Here is a 14,996-nt window from a genome sequence, read left to right on the forward strand (position 1 = left end):
CATGTCAGTCCAGATAGAGACCCAGTTGAGATCAGAGAAGGGACAATGTACTATGAGTTGGATCAATTTTTCCTATAAAGGAAAATCATCCAAGCAGAAGGCTTAAGGTTCCTTGAGGATTGTACAATTTTACAGGGTGTGAGATCAGTGTGAGAGATCAGTGTTACACTTGGTAACAGGAGGATCACCCAGGAAAAACTGTGAAAGGATATAGGAGGCTTGGAGGGCAGAGGAGAACGCTTAGGAGAAGTCTTGATTACCTGTGAGCATCCAGGAGAATTGCATTGAGAGCTCGCTACCTGTGAGAGCTAAGGTTTTGTGTAATCCTGATGTATTTCCACCTTCATCTATGAGGATTATACTGAGAGCTAGCTAGCTGTGTGAGAGCTAAGGCTCTGTATAAATCCTATGTATGATAATACAGAGAGTGGGGTTTTAGGCTAAGGCTTTCCTCGGGTAAATTCTTCTGTGTTATGTGTGATTGATTTCTCCATATCAGTTATATGTGTTCTTACTGATGTTGCTCATGTTCGATTAAACTTTCACTAAATTGTTTGTAGAAGTAGATCAAGTGTTTTTCTTTAGTACATTGCATTACCAGGTGATCTACATTGAGAATTTCTACACGGTATCAAAGCTAGCTGATTTGTAGAAAAAGTTCTACATGTTATCAAAGCTAGCTGATTTATAAAAAAATTCTACAGAATTCTACAGTAAATCCTCATTTACTCCTCCCCCATTTAAATATTCCTCGATCAATCACACCATCTCGGAGTGCAAGCAACCATGTCATGAAGATTAGAAGGCAGTTGAGCAAGTGATAGACAAAGAGTTAGTTCATCTCAAGTTTGGGAGTCGAGCCTCCCTAAATTTAAGGAATTCGTTGGGGACTCTAGCTGCATAAGTAGAGAGGCCTAGAGCCTCATTAGGATTCAAGTCCTTATTGCAAAAACTCTAGTTATTTTCGAGCTCCAAACTCGTGGAAGATTTTGACGTAATTTTATGTTTTGGGAATAAGAATGAGATTTTTCTTGAGCCAGTACTGAGTTAACTCAGAGGGCTGAAGCTCTTGGGTTAGGGCTCATACCTAGCAACCAAAGCTCCTCTTCTTGTATCTTTATGCTTAGCTTAGTTTCATAAATTCATGGTTAAACTGTTTTTAGAAGTATTTCATTGCAAGTAGTGTATAATTGATCAATTTTTTATTAGTTTGCTTCCATTTTTGCCTTACTTTAGTAGCAGGTTAGAAGGGATAAAAGAGGCACCACAAACCTCTTAGTAGGTGTCTTGGCCTCACTTCTTCATTTTGGGATGATGATTTGAGGAAAAGACCCTTATGTAGCCCAAAATGACAGATTTCGATTTCTTTCACGATATTTAGAGTTTGTTGTACTTGAACAAGAATTTGATCATTTTTGCGAAGTAGGATTTCATTTCCATGTCTTCTATCTTCATTCTTGTAGTAGATCTCATCCATGATTCCATTTTATTCATCAATTTCTTCATGCATAAGGTAGACAATTAGTTCATTAAATTCTTCTTTTCTATCTCATGAGAATTCTTCTTGTTTACATGATTTTTTGGAAGTTACACATGTTTGATGTAGAGCAGGTGCTTCAAAACTAGACAGAGATCTCATAGCATGCAAGAACCTTCTAGCTTCATCCACCCATAAGCATTCCTTGTTTTCATCAAAACATTCACCAATTTCATCATTTTACACAGAAATTTCCTCAAGCTTTTTGAGCAAATCCAACCATCTCCTAAACTTGGTTTTGGATTCTTAGTGATCCTAGGCCTTTCCTCCCTCCATTCCACCCATTAACCATCTTCCCCAAGCCTTCCATCACCTCCAACACCCATAAATTTTCTCACAGTTGTATCCTATAGAAATACAGGGAATCATGTAAGTTTCTAGTAGATCCTGTAGGTTTTCCAGTAGTGGCCTGTTTTGAGGCCAAATTGAGGGAAAACCTCTAGGAAGCCTCCCAAGGTCACCCAAGGATCTCCCAGAACCTTCTAGTCATCCACAAGCATCCCTAAACTACCTGCCACATCACCAAAAGAGATTACCTTGGACACTTGATTTTTCATGAAAAGCATAAAAAGACAAAACATATTTATTATAGTCCTTTACATGCATAACAGTGATGTTTGATGTTTTTACTTCCATGCTTAGGACAATGGCATTTTGGTCATGTTAATTTAACATTATTGCAAAGCATATCTCTTAGTAGTTAATTAGGAAATGGTGTGCCTTAGCATTGAATTTCAGTCTTTCTCATTTTTGCAGTAGATAAACTCTCTCTTAGAGTACATTTCTATTTCTTTCATCAAGGATCCAAGCTTCTTCTGAATCCAAAGAAGTCTTTCATGAAAACCCTAGTGGTCTCTTGCCAGCTGAATAGTGACAAAAGGCAAAACCATCACTTTTACATGAGTATACAACATTGTCACCTCCAAGTTTGTATGAACCCCGGGTTGATAAAGTAAAGATGGTAGCCTAGGAGTTGCAACATTCTTGCTGCAACTCTGGTGCTCATCACTTTTTGGCACGGTTTGCAAGGAGGTGTCTGAGTAATATGTGATTACTGCTTTCTTTCTTCTATTTCTCGTTTCTAATATTCTTCCATTAGTTTCATTTCTGCAAAAGTAATTTAGTTTGCTTCCTTTTCATTCCGCACTCTTTTCTTTCCTTTCCATTCTGAAAGTTAGATTTCAATCAAGTAGTTGATCTTTTCATTCAGTAAGTAGTTTTCATTCAGTCTACAATTTCAATTCTGCAAGTTAGATTTCAATCAAGTAGTTAATCTTTTCATTCAGTCAGTAGTTTTCATTCAATTTGAAATTTCAATTTTGCAATCACTTTCAAAGTTTCAAAAAAAACACAAAACACAAAACCAGAACAAAAGCATTTCCTTTCATGCCCTCGTAGGAATAGGGATAACTTAGGGAAAATTTTGCCAAATACTCCCACTGCATCAAACAACCAACCTTCTCTCTTCTTCGGTGGCTTTGAACTAGAGGAACCACTAGGTGAGAAACCAGACATATTTGAAGAAACTGCAGGGGAAGAAGAAGAAGAACCCAATCCTGCCGAACCAATGGTTGAGAACAAAAATTATAGAGGGAATAGAGAGAGAGTTGAGACTGCCTTCCCCATCAGGGAAACCAATGGGGACGCTAAGATGAAAAATATGAGCCCCTCTACCCTTCCTCATTTCCATGGCCTGACCATAGAAGATCCCGACACTTTCCTATTTGTGTTTTTTGTTATATGCCGAACCTATGACTATATAGATGATGAGGAGAAGTTGAAACTATTTCCATCTATGCTCAAGGATGCAGCTTTGTGCTGGTTCATGGGTTTACCTCGGGTTAGCATCACAACTTTGGTTCAGATGCAGCAAGCCTTCAACAAGTATCGATAGTATTATAGGTCTAAATATACTAAAGAAGAAATTTTTAGGATGGCCTTAGGTAGTGATGAATCCCTAGATGATTATGAAGAAAGATTCTAGCTTAGTTACAAAAGGGTTAGGTGCACACTTGACCCGGAGTCACTGAAGGTGGTCCTGCTAAGAGGAATAAGGGGAGACCTTTTTGATACCCTACAATTGTTAGCAAGAAGAGATATATACTACTTACCCTATGAGGATATCAAGACTTTATTTAGAAACCATTCTAGGGTAGCTAAGAAAAAGGTTAGGGGTAGTCGTATGGTCAGTAAATCCTCTTCTAATTCATCCATCAAGGGTGAAATTAGAAACATTCTAGAATATTTTGAGAGTCAGATGTTGCAAAACCTTGCCTTACAGATGGACACTATGCACATTAGGAGAAAGCAAGAGGAACCAGAGAGAGCCTTGTCCATTTTCTTTCCTAGATGCTCCAAGAGGCACCCAAGGAATGAATGTCCATTGAATTCAATCGAAATTTGCTCAGTCTGTGAAGAAAACCATTGCACAGACAAGTGCCCTTCTTTTCCTGGACTCAAAACTATATATGAAGGAGCTGAAGGGGTCACTGAACAACTCTGTTACAAACCAAAGGAAACGTCATGGGCCTAGGCCATACTAGCAGGCATGCAAGGTTCATCCCATGCGTATTACAACTAAAACCAGACCAGATCCATACCTTCTTGGGGACATCCTTCTCATCCTTCCTGGTCTACACCTCCTCCTTGGTCCTTTACATCTTAGTTACATTCCCAGCTAGCCAGCTCGTCATTTCAACCATTTGCTCTGCCACAACCTCAGTAGAATACACTACCCCAAGGGTGGAAACCCCAATACAATAATGTTCCTTCTTTATTGCCTTAACAACCTACCCAACCACAGCTGTTAAACTCCGCTCTACCTAAACAACCCAATATGTCTACCTAGCCAAATCCGAGCCTAAACAACAAATAGGCACAACAAGTATACAATGGAGAGACATCATATATAGCTTATGATCTGGAGATCTAGGAAATTAACCTAAGATCTCGGAGAGTTCTCCCAGATAACCAACCTCCACATCCACATAGGGAGGCTGAAGAATAAAGAGAGGAAAATAGTCTTAAATTAAATCCACCCTTTCCTGAGAGATTAACTGAACCACTCCAGACTACCCCAAAAGAGATTGAACATTTGGGAGAATTGAAAAGCCTTGTGTCAAGATTCCACTTCTCCAAGCCATCCAGGGAGTCGAAAAAGAGATGCCCCTACCATTAATTTCATTGTATAGCTATCTAACTTAATGATGGGGCAGGTAATCTATCCAAAGTATTTGGACCTAGGAAACCCTGTAGTAGATGTGCACATCAATGGCACCATTGCCCGAAAACCTTTGATTTGTCTTGGGCTACCATTAATGTGATGACCAAGGACACCATGCTCAAGCTCAACCTCCAAGGTTCATTGAGAAAGACTACAACAATCCTGCAACTTGTAGACCACTCCATAGTGACCACTGAGGGGATTGTGGAGGATGTGATGGTCTCCATTCACTCTTGGTTGTACCCTGCATATTTCCTAGTTCTCCAACCTAAGGCTAAGTTTATTGGTTACCCTCTCATTCTTGGCAGGCCCTGGTTGGCCATTGTCGATGCCTGTAGAGATGGGAATATGACCATCAAGAATGGGCATATGTTGAAGCAGTTAGTCCTATACCCTCGTGCTCAACCATCTCTAGAACATGATTTACCTTTATGCCTTAATGAGGAGGAAGAAGATGAAGTTTATTATTCCCAATTGTATACCTTAGAAAAAACCATGGGAGGAGGACAACAAGATGAAGACGATTTGATTGAACACCTACTCCAAAGTCCAACTCCCAGTACATTGTACCTAGAAGAAGTAGTAAAGGAAACCCAGAAAAACCATCCAATTGATCTATACTTGGCTGATTCCAACCTTCTCTGTGTCAAAACCATAGAATTTGGCCCTGAGAGAACTTTGAAAATCAACCCATCTCTTTTTGTTCTCTAAGAGGAGGAGTTGTGCAACATGCTAAAGGAAAATCCGGATGCCTTCACTTGGAGTTACAAAGAAATGAAGGGAGTACACCCCGCAATGTGTACTCACAAAATTTATATCAAGGAAGGTTGCAAGCCAGTTCAACAACCCAAAGGAGGATGAATCCAGTTGTTAAAGATATAGTCAAAGAAAAACTCCAAAAATTTCTAGATGCAGGATTCATTTATCCTATCTCCGATAATAATTGGGTCTCTCCTTTGGTGTTAGTTGCCAAGAAAAATGGTAAGAGGAGGATTTGTGTCAATTACAAGGAGTTGAACAAAGCCATAAATAACGACCACTTCACTCTATCTTTCATTGACCAAGTGCTAGATGGTCTGGCAGGGATTTTATTTTTCTCTTTCCTAGATGGATTCAATGGGTATAATCAAATCTAGATTAGCTTGGAAGACCAGGATAAAACCACTTTGACTTCTCCTTTGAGTACTTTTTCCTATAGGGTCCTTCTTTTTGGCCCATGCAATGCTCCTGCCACCTTTTAGAGAGTAGTCATGAGTATATTTGGTGAGTTGGTCCATGATGTGGTAGAAATCTATATGGATGATTTCACAACTTAGGGGGGTGATTTCGAGGAGGCTTTGTCCAACTTAGGCAAGGTACTGCACAAATGCATTGAGATGAACCTATCTTCCAGTCTCGAGAAATTTGAATTGTTGATGATTGTAGGGACCGTGCTAGGCCATTCAATATCTCAGCAAGGACTGGAGGTGAACCCAAACAAAATAGCTATCATCCAAAGGGTCCCACCTCCTCAAAAGTAGAGAGATGTGAGAGGTTTCCTAGGGTTAGGTAACTATTAACGAAGTTTCATAAAGGACTTCAGCAAGTTGGCCTCTCCTTTATTTGGGTTGTTGGCCAAAGACTCTGAGTTTATGTGGTCAAAAAGCTGTCAAGAGGCCTTGAACATCCTAAAGAACAAGTTAACCACTGCATCAATTATTCGAGGCCTGAATTGAGTCCCTCCTTTTGACATTCATGTTGATGCCTCACACAAATGCATAGGAGCAACCCTAGGTTAGACAGATGAAAAATTGCCTTATGACATTTACTTTATCAGTAAGTATCCGTCAAAGGCACAACTAAACTACACTATGACCGAAAATGTTGTTGCAGACTTTTTGTCCAGATTAACTTTGCCTGCGGGTGAAGAAGGAATGGTTGATGATCAGTAACCAGATGAGAAATTATTCGACATTTCAGTTCTCTCTCCATGCTTTGCTAATATAGCAAACTATTTGGTATTTGTACAGTTCCCACCAAATCTGTCGTCGAAAGAGAAAAACAAGATTTTGAGGAAGAGCTCCCCCTTCACCTAGATTGGAGGAAATATCTTCAAACATGGCCTAGATAAAATCTTGAGAAGGTGTGTTAGTAAGGAGGAAGTCTTTGACAACCTTCTGACATGTCATCATGGGCCTTATGGAGGCCACTTTGCAGCAAATAGGAAAACATTCAAAGTGTTACAATCAAGCTATTATTGGCCCACTCTTCATCAGGATGTGAAAATATATACTATTGAGTCTGATCAGTGCCAAAGTATGGGAAAGCTTACTCCAAGGGATGAAATGCCTCTGCAGCCTCAAGTGACTTTCGAGCCATTTGACAAGTGGGGCATGGACTTCATTGGACATATTGACCCACCTTCCAAGCAAAAAGAGTACATCATTGTGTGCACTGACTATCTGACTAAGTGGGTTAAAACCAAGGCAATTAAGGCAGCAATAGAGGAGAAGGTGGCTGAGTTCTTGAGGGAGGATGTATTTTTCAAATTTGGGTACTCTAGAGATCTAGTCATTGATCAAGGCAACCAGTTTACCTCCAACATGATTAAAAACTTGATCAACTAACACAAGATCAAACATAGAACCTCCACTCCATATCACCCACAAGCCAATGGGCAAGTGGAGGTGACCAACAGAGCGCTGGAGGGCATCTTGACCAAAGTAGTTAGCAACAATAAGAAAAATTGGGTAGATAGACTAGTTGAGTCCACCTAGGCCTATAATACCACTTGGAAGACCACCATTGGATTCACACCCTTTGAGCTAGTCTATGGGAAGGAGGCCATGTTGTTCATTGAATTCAAGTACAACACATTAACGATGGCAACCCAACTAGATCTAGATCTCAGCAATGCACAAAAAGAGAGATTGCTTTAGTTAAATGGTTTAGATGAGTTCAAATGCAGGCCCTTCTACACGCAGAGGTAACTCAACTTCAAAGGAAGATATAGCACAATAAGAATATCAAGGATAACCAATTTCAAGAAGGTGACTGGGCCTTTTCATATGATTCAAAATATAAATAATTTGAGGGTAAGTTAAGGGCGAGATGCTACGACCTTATGTTATAGAAAGATGTCATGATAATGGTTCAGTGTAGATCTGAACCGTAGATGCAGAGGCCATTTGTTTACATGTTAATGGGCATAGAACAAAAGTTTACAAGAGGCCATTGTCAAAGCAAGAGTTCATTGATGGTATCGATAAAAAAGTGATGGTGGTGGAGCATGTTTTAGCTCCTGCCTCATCAAATCACTAAGAAAGAAAAGAAAGAAAAAGGGACTCAGGTGAAAACCTCCATGAGGCACCTGAGTCCCACTATTGGGTTGAAAACATATTGGGGCGGCCCAATGATGTCGAAAAAAAAAAGAGGAAATGAAAATATCTCTAGGTGAAAACCTCTCTTGGGGCACCCAAGGCAAACAATTAGGATGAAAACCTCTTAGAGGCAAAGTAGTTGTTTTTGAAAAAAAAAAAATCATGAAACTTTCTATTTGCAGGTCAATAGGAGGATGATAACAGAGAAAAGGAGCATCGAAAAGGGACATATTTCACTCAAATTTTTATCTTTCCACTCATCATCATTCATCACTCCACCATTTCTTTCATTTTTTCACTCCGCATCAGTTTACAAGGCAACTTTGCTTTCTATACGATCCCCTTAAAACCTACAGTACAATCATTTAGGAATTAAAGTGGCTCAGGAATCCTACAAGAATTGACCCTAGGGCAAGAAAATGACATGCCATGTCAAAAAAACTACATCACTGCATGGCCACTTCATTACCATACCTTTCTCCACCTAGATCGCCCCTCCATTCATCATAAAAAATAGAAAAATCAATTTATAAAAAAAGAAAATCACAGTCTTGAAGAGAAAAAAAAAATTGAAACAAGAGAGAAGAAGGGAGTAGCAACTGAGTAACTATCATTCTCGACACTCCTATTCTTCCTCTCAATCCATGTCATCATCCTCAAAATCACAGAAGACTGTATGATTAAAAGTTCTAAGGGAGAAGCAGCTACATGATATCTTGTAGGAATCATGTAGTAGCCTATGCCACATAATAAAAATCATGAGTAGCAACAAGCTTCCAACATGAATATCCAAGGGCAGAAGGAGCTCCAGAGTAGCAACAACACCATCATCTTCAACACCAGGTACATTCACATCAAAGGAATCATCAAAGAGCAATAACAAAAGGACGAAAAAATAGCATGCATCCAACACACAGCAAGCACCTCTAGTCTTCAACAATTGCAGCAACGTATTAGCACCATAGGTAAGTATCTCACTTCACTCTCTCATTTGCATAATGTAGTCAAAATATGTAAAGGTTATGAGTAAGTTTGTTTATAAGCGAAAGGTGGCCAGTCAACTTGGCCACCTTCGTTCAGTCAATGAAGACAAAATAATTGGTCCTCCCACGTGTGGCAATAGTGAAGTCAAAGAAAGAGAGGAGAAGGACAAAAACAGTTAAGTCTACAGAAGCATGAATTGGGAGATGATTATGAGGATAGGGGCATGATGAGGTGGTAGTGGGGACCAAAGGTCCAAAAATAGAAAACATACCTCTATTGCCAGCACACCACCTCACGTAACTCGGCCACAAGAGGAAATATTCATTGATCCCCATGCACTCATGCATTCATCTCCCCAAGGCTCACTCTAGAAAAGTTTCTCTCATAACCAGACAACCTACATAAGAGAAAATTCCACCTTTCCTCTCCACGAGACTTCCTACACGATTACACAGGAAATCTTATAGGATCACACAGGAATCCTACAGGATACAGACAAACATTCTACATGATTGGATGCGAGGAGTTTTAGAAGGGAAAACACGGGGGTTGGCTACAACAGGCACTATGAGGAGGTAGGCTATATTATTAAATCCCTTTTTCCAAGTGAATTGAACAGAAAAACTACTGGTATTGAGCGAATTTGGTAGTTGTGTAAGGGAATTGTCTCCACAGTTATTTCAATTATTTACTTTTGCATTCAAAAAAAGTGTCAACCATCTCAGCTCCTCAAAATTCACAAACAAAATGACAGAGGGGGTTTAATAGAAGGGAGCCCATTAACACTATGAGAATCCACCAACAACCTGAGTATTCACTCATGGATAACTCATGCATGTCAGTTTAGATAGAGACCCAGTTGAGATCAGAGAAGGGACAGTGTACTATTAGTTGGATCCATTTTTCCTATAAAGGAAAATCATCCAAGTAGAAGGCTCAAGGTTCCTTGAGGATTATACAATTTTACATGGTGTGAGATTATTGTGAGAGATTGGTGTTACACTTAGTAACAGGAGGATCACCCAGGAAAAGCTATGAAAGGAAATAGGAGGCTTGGAGGGTAGAGGAGAAGGATCAGGAGAAGTCTTGACTACCTGTGAGCATCCAGGAGAATTGCACTAAGAGTTGGCTACCTGTGAGAGCTAAGGTTTTGTGTAATCCTAATGTATTTCCACCTTCATCTGTGAGGATTATACTGAGAGATCGCTATCTGTGTGAGAGCTAAGGCTCTGTATAAATCCTATGTATGATAATACAGAGAGTGGGGTTTTAGGCTGAGGCTTTCCCCGGGTAAATTCTTCTGTGTTATGTGTGATTGATTTCTCCATATCAGTTATATGTGTTCTTATTGATGTTGCTCATGTTCGATTAAACTTTTGCTAAATTGTTTGTAGAAGTAGATCAAGTGTTTTGCTTTAGTACATTGCATTACTAGGTGATCTACAGTGAGAATTTCTACACAGTATCAAAGCTAGATGATTTGTAGAAAAAGTTCTACATGGTATCAAAGCTAGCTATTTTGTAGAAAAATTCTACAAAATTCTACAATATATCCTCCTCATTTACTCCTCCCCCATTCAAATATTCCTCCATTAATCACACCATCTCGGAGTGCAAGCAACCATGTCATGAAGATTAGAAGGCAGTTGAGCAAGTGATAGACAAAGAGTTAGTTCATCTCGAGTTTGGGAGTCGAGCCTCCTTAAATTTAAGGAATTCATTGGGGACTCTAGTTGTATAAGTAGAGAGGCCTAGAGCCTCATTAGGATTCAAGTCCTTATTGCAAAAACTCTAGTTATTTTCGAGCTCCAAACTCGTGGAAGATTTTGATGTAATTTTATGTTTTGGAAATTAGAATGAGATTTTTCTTGAGCCAGTACTGAGTTAACTTAGAGGGCTGAAGCTCTTGGGTTAGGGCCCAGCCCTAGCAACCAAAGCTCCTCTTCTTGTATCTTTATGCTTAGCTTAGTTTCATAAATTCATGGTTAAACTATTTTTAGAAGTATTTGATTGCAAGTAATGTATAATTAATCAATTGTTTATTAGTTTGCTTCCATTTCTGCCTTACTTCAGTAGCAGGTTAGAAGGGATAAAAGAGGCACCACAAACCTGTTAGTAGGTGTCTTGACCTCACTTCTTCCTTTTGGGATGATGATTTGAGGAAAAGACCCTTATGTAGCCCAAAATGACAGATTTCCATTTCTTTCATGATATTTAGAGTTTGTTGTACTTAAACTAGAATTTGATTAGTTTTGCAATGTAGGATTTCATTTCCATGTCTTCTATCTTCATTCTTGCAGTAGATCTCATCCATGATTCCATTTTATTCATCAATTTCTTCATGCATAAGCTAGACAATTAGTTCATTAAATTCTTCTTTTCTATCTCATGAGAATTCTTCTTATTTACATGATTTTTTGGAAATTACACATGTTTGATGTAGAGCAGGTGCTTCAAAACTAGAAAGAGATCTCATAGCATGAAAGCACCTTCTAGCTTCATCCACCCATAGGCATTCCTTGTTTTCATCAAAACATTCACCAATTTCATCATTTTACATAGAAATTTCCTCAATCATTTTGAGCAAATCCAACCATCTCCTAAACTTGGTTTTGGATTCTTAGTGATCCTAGGCCTTTCCTCCCTCCATTACACCCATCAACCATCTTCCCTAAGCCTTCCATCACCTCCAACACCCATCATTTTTCTCACAGTTGTATCCTATAGAAATACAGGGAATCATGTAAGTATCTAGTAGATCCTGTAGGTTTTCCTGTAGTGGCCTGTTTTGAGGTCGAATTGAGGGAAAACCTCTAGGAAGCCTCCCAAGGTCACCCAAGGATCTCCCAAAACTTCCAAACATCTCCTGAACCTTATAGTCATCCACGAGCATCGCTAAACTACCTGCAACATCACCAAAAGAGATTAGCTTGGACACTTGATTTTTCATGAAAAGCATAAAAAGACAAAAAATATTTATTATAGTCCTTTACATGCATAACATTGATGTTTGATGTTTTTACTTCCATGCTTAGGACAATGGAATTTTTCTCATGTTAACTTAACATTATTGCAAAGCATATCTCTTAGCAGTTAATTAGCCAATGGTGTGCCTTAGCATTGAATTTTAGTCTTTCTCATTTTTGCAGTAGATAAACTCTCTCTTAGAGTAGATTTCTATTTCTTTCATCAAGGAATCAAGCTTCTTCTGAATCCATAGAAGTCTATCTTGAAAACCCTAGTGGTCTCTCGCCAGCTGAATAGTGACAAAAGGCAAAACCATCACTTTTACTTGAGTATACAACATTGTCACCTCCAAGTTTGTATGAACCTCGAGTTGATAAAGTAAAGATGGTAGCCTAGGAGTTGCAACATTCTTGCTGCAATACTAGTGCTCATCACTTTTTGGCACGGTTTGCAAGGAGGTATCTGAGTAATATGTGATTACTGAATTCTTTCTTCTATTTCTCGTTTCTAATATTCTTCCATTAGTTTCATTTCTGCAAAAGTAATTTAGTTTGCTTCCTTTTCATTCTGCACTCTTTTCTTTCCGTTCCATTCTGAAAGTTAGATTTCAATCGAGTAGTTAATATTTTCATTCAGTCTGCAATTCCAATTCTGCAAGTTAGATTTTAATCAAGTAGTTAATCTTTTCATTTAGTCAGTAGTTTTCGTTCAATTTGAAATTTCAATTTTGCAATCACTTTCAAAGTTTGAAAAAAACACAAAACCAAAACAAAAACATTTCCTTTCATGCCATCATAGGAATAGGGATAACTTAGGGAAAATTTTGCCAAATACTCCCACTGCATCAAACAACCAACCTCCTCTATTCTTCGGTGGCTTTGAACTAGAGGAACCATTAGGTGAGAAACCAGACATATTTGAAGAAACTGCAGGGGAAGAAGAAGATGAACCCATTCCTACTGAACCAATGGTTGAGAACAAAAATTATAGAGGGAATAGAGAGAGAGTTGAGCGTGCCTTCCCCATCAGGGAAACCAATGGGGACACTAAGATGAAAAATATGAGCCCCTCTACCCATCCTCGTTTCCATGGCCTGACCATAGAAGATCCTGACACTTTCCTATTTGAGTTTTTTGTTATATGACGAACCTATGACTATATAGATGATGAGGAGAAGTTGAAACTATTTTCATCTTCAAGGATGCAGCTTTGTGCTGGTTCATGGGTTTACCTCGGGTTAGCATCACAACTTTGGTTCAGATGCAGCAAGCCTTCAACAACAAGTACCAATAGTATTATAGGTCTAAATATACTAAAGAAGAAATTTTTAGGATGACCTTAGGTAGTGATGAATCCCTAGATGATTATGAAGAAATATTTTAGCTTAGTTACAAAAGGGTTAGTTTCACACTTGACCCGGAGTCACTGAAGTTGGTCCTGCTAAGAGGAGTAAGGGAAGACCTTTTTGATATCCTACAATTGTTAGCAAGAAGAGATATATACTACTTACCCTATGAGGATATCAAGACTTTCTTTAGAAACCATTCTAGGGTAGCTAAGAAAAAGGTTAGGGGTAGTCAACATATGGTCAGTACATCCTCTTCTAATTCATCCATCAAGGGTGAAATTGGAAACATGCTGGAATATTTTGAGAGTCAGATGTTGCAAACCCTTGCCTTACAGATGGACACTATGCACATTAGGAGTAATAAAGAGGAACCAGAGAGAGCCTTGTCCATTTTCTTTCCTAGATGCTCCAGGAGGCACCCAAGGAATGAATGTCCATTGAATTCAATCGAAATTTTCTCAGTCTGTGAAGAAAAACATTCCACAGACAAGTGCCCTTATTTTCCTGGACTCAAAACTGTATATGAAGGAGCTGAAGGGGTTACTGAACAACTCTGTTATAAACCAAAGGAAATGTCATGGGCCTAGGACATACTAGCAGGGCATGCAAGGGTAATCCCATGCATATTACAACTGAAACCAGACCAAATCCATACCTTCTTGGGGACACCCTTCTCATCCTTCCTTGTCTACACCTACTCCTTGGTCCTTGACATCTTAGTTACATTCCCAGCCAGCCAGCCAGTCATTTCAACCATTTGCTTTGCCACAACCTCAGTAGAATGCACTACCCCAAGGGTGGAGACCCCAATACAATAATGTTCCTTCTTTATTGCCTTAACGACCTATCCAACCACGGCTGTGAAACTTTGCTCTACCTAAACAACCCAATATGTCTAGCTAGCCAAATCCGAGCTTGAACAATAGACAGACACAACAAGTATACAATGGAGAGACATCATATATAGCTTATGATGTGGAGATCTAGGAAATTAACCTAAGATCTCGAAGAGTTCTCCTAGATAACCAACCTCCACATCCACCTAGGGAGGCTGAAGAAGGAAGAGAGGAAAATAGTCTTAAATTAAATCCACCCTTTCCTGAGAGATTAACTGAACCATTCTAGCCTACCCCAAAAGAGATTGAACATCTGGGAGAATTTAAAAACCTTGTGTCAAGATTCCACTTCTCCAAGCCATCCAGGGAGTCGAAAAAGGGATGCCCCTACCATTAACTTCATTGAATAACTATCTAACTTAATGATGGGGCAGGTAATCTATCCAAAGTATTTGGACCCAGGAAACCCTGTAGTAGATGTGCACATCAATGGCACCATTGCCCGACAACCTTTGATTGACCTTGGGGTAGCCATTAATGTGATGACCAAGGACACCATGCTCAAGCTCAACCTCCAAGGTTCATTGAGAAAGATTACAACAATCTTGCAACTTGTAGACCACTCCATAGTGACTCCTGAGGGGATTGTGGAGGACGTGATGGTCTCCATTGACTCTTGGGAGTACCCTGCATATTTCCTAGTTCTCCAACCTAAGGCTAAGCTTATTGGTTACCCTCTCAT

The sequence above is a fragment of the Pinus tabuliformis genome, chromosome 3_1 (genome assembly GCF_031772625.1).
Source record: "Pinus tabuliformis cultivar Carrire ecotype Pingquan chromosome 3_1, CPIR1, whole genome shotgun sequence".
Lineage (NCBI taxonomy): Eukaryota > Viridiplantae > Streptophyta > Pinopsida > Pinales > Pinaceae > Pinus > Pinus tabuliformis.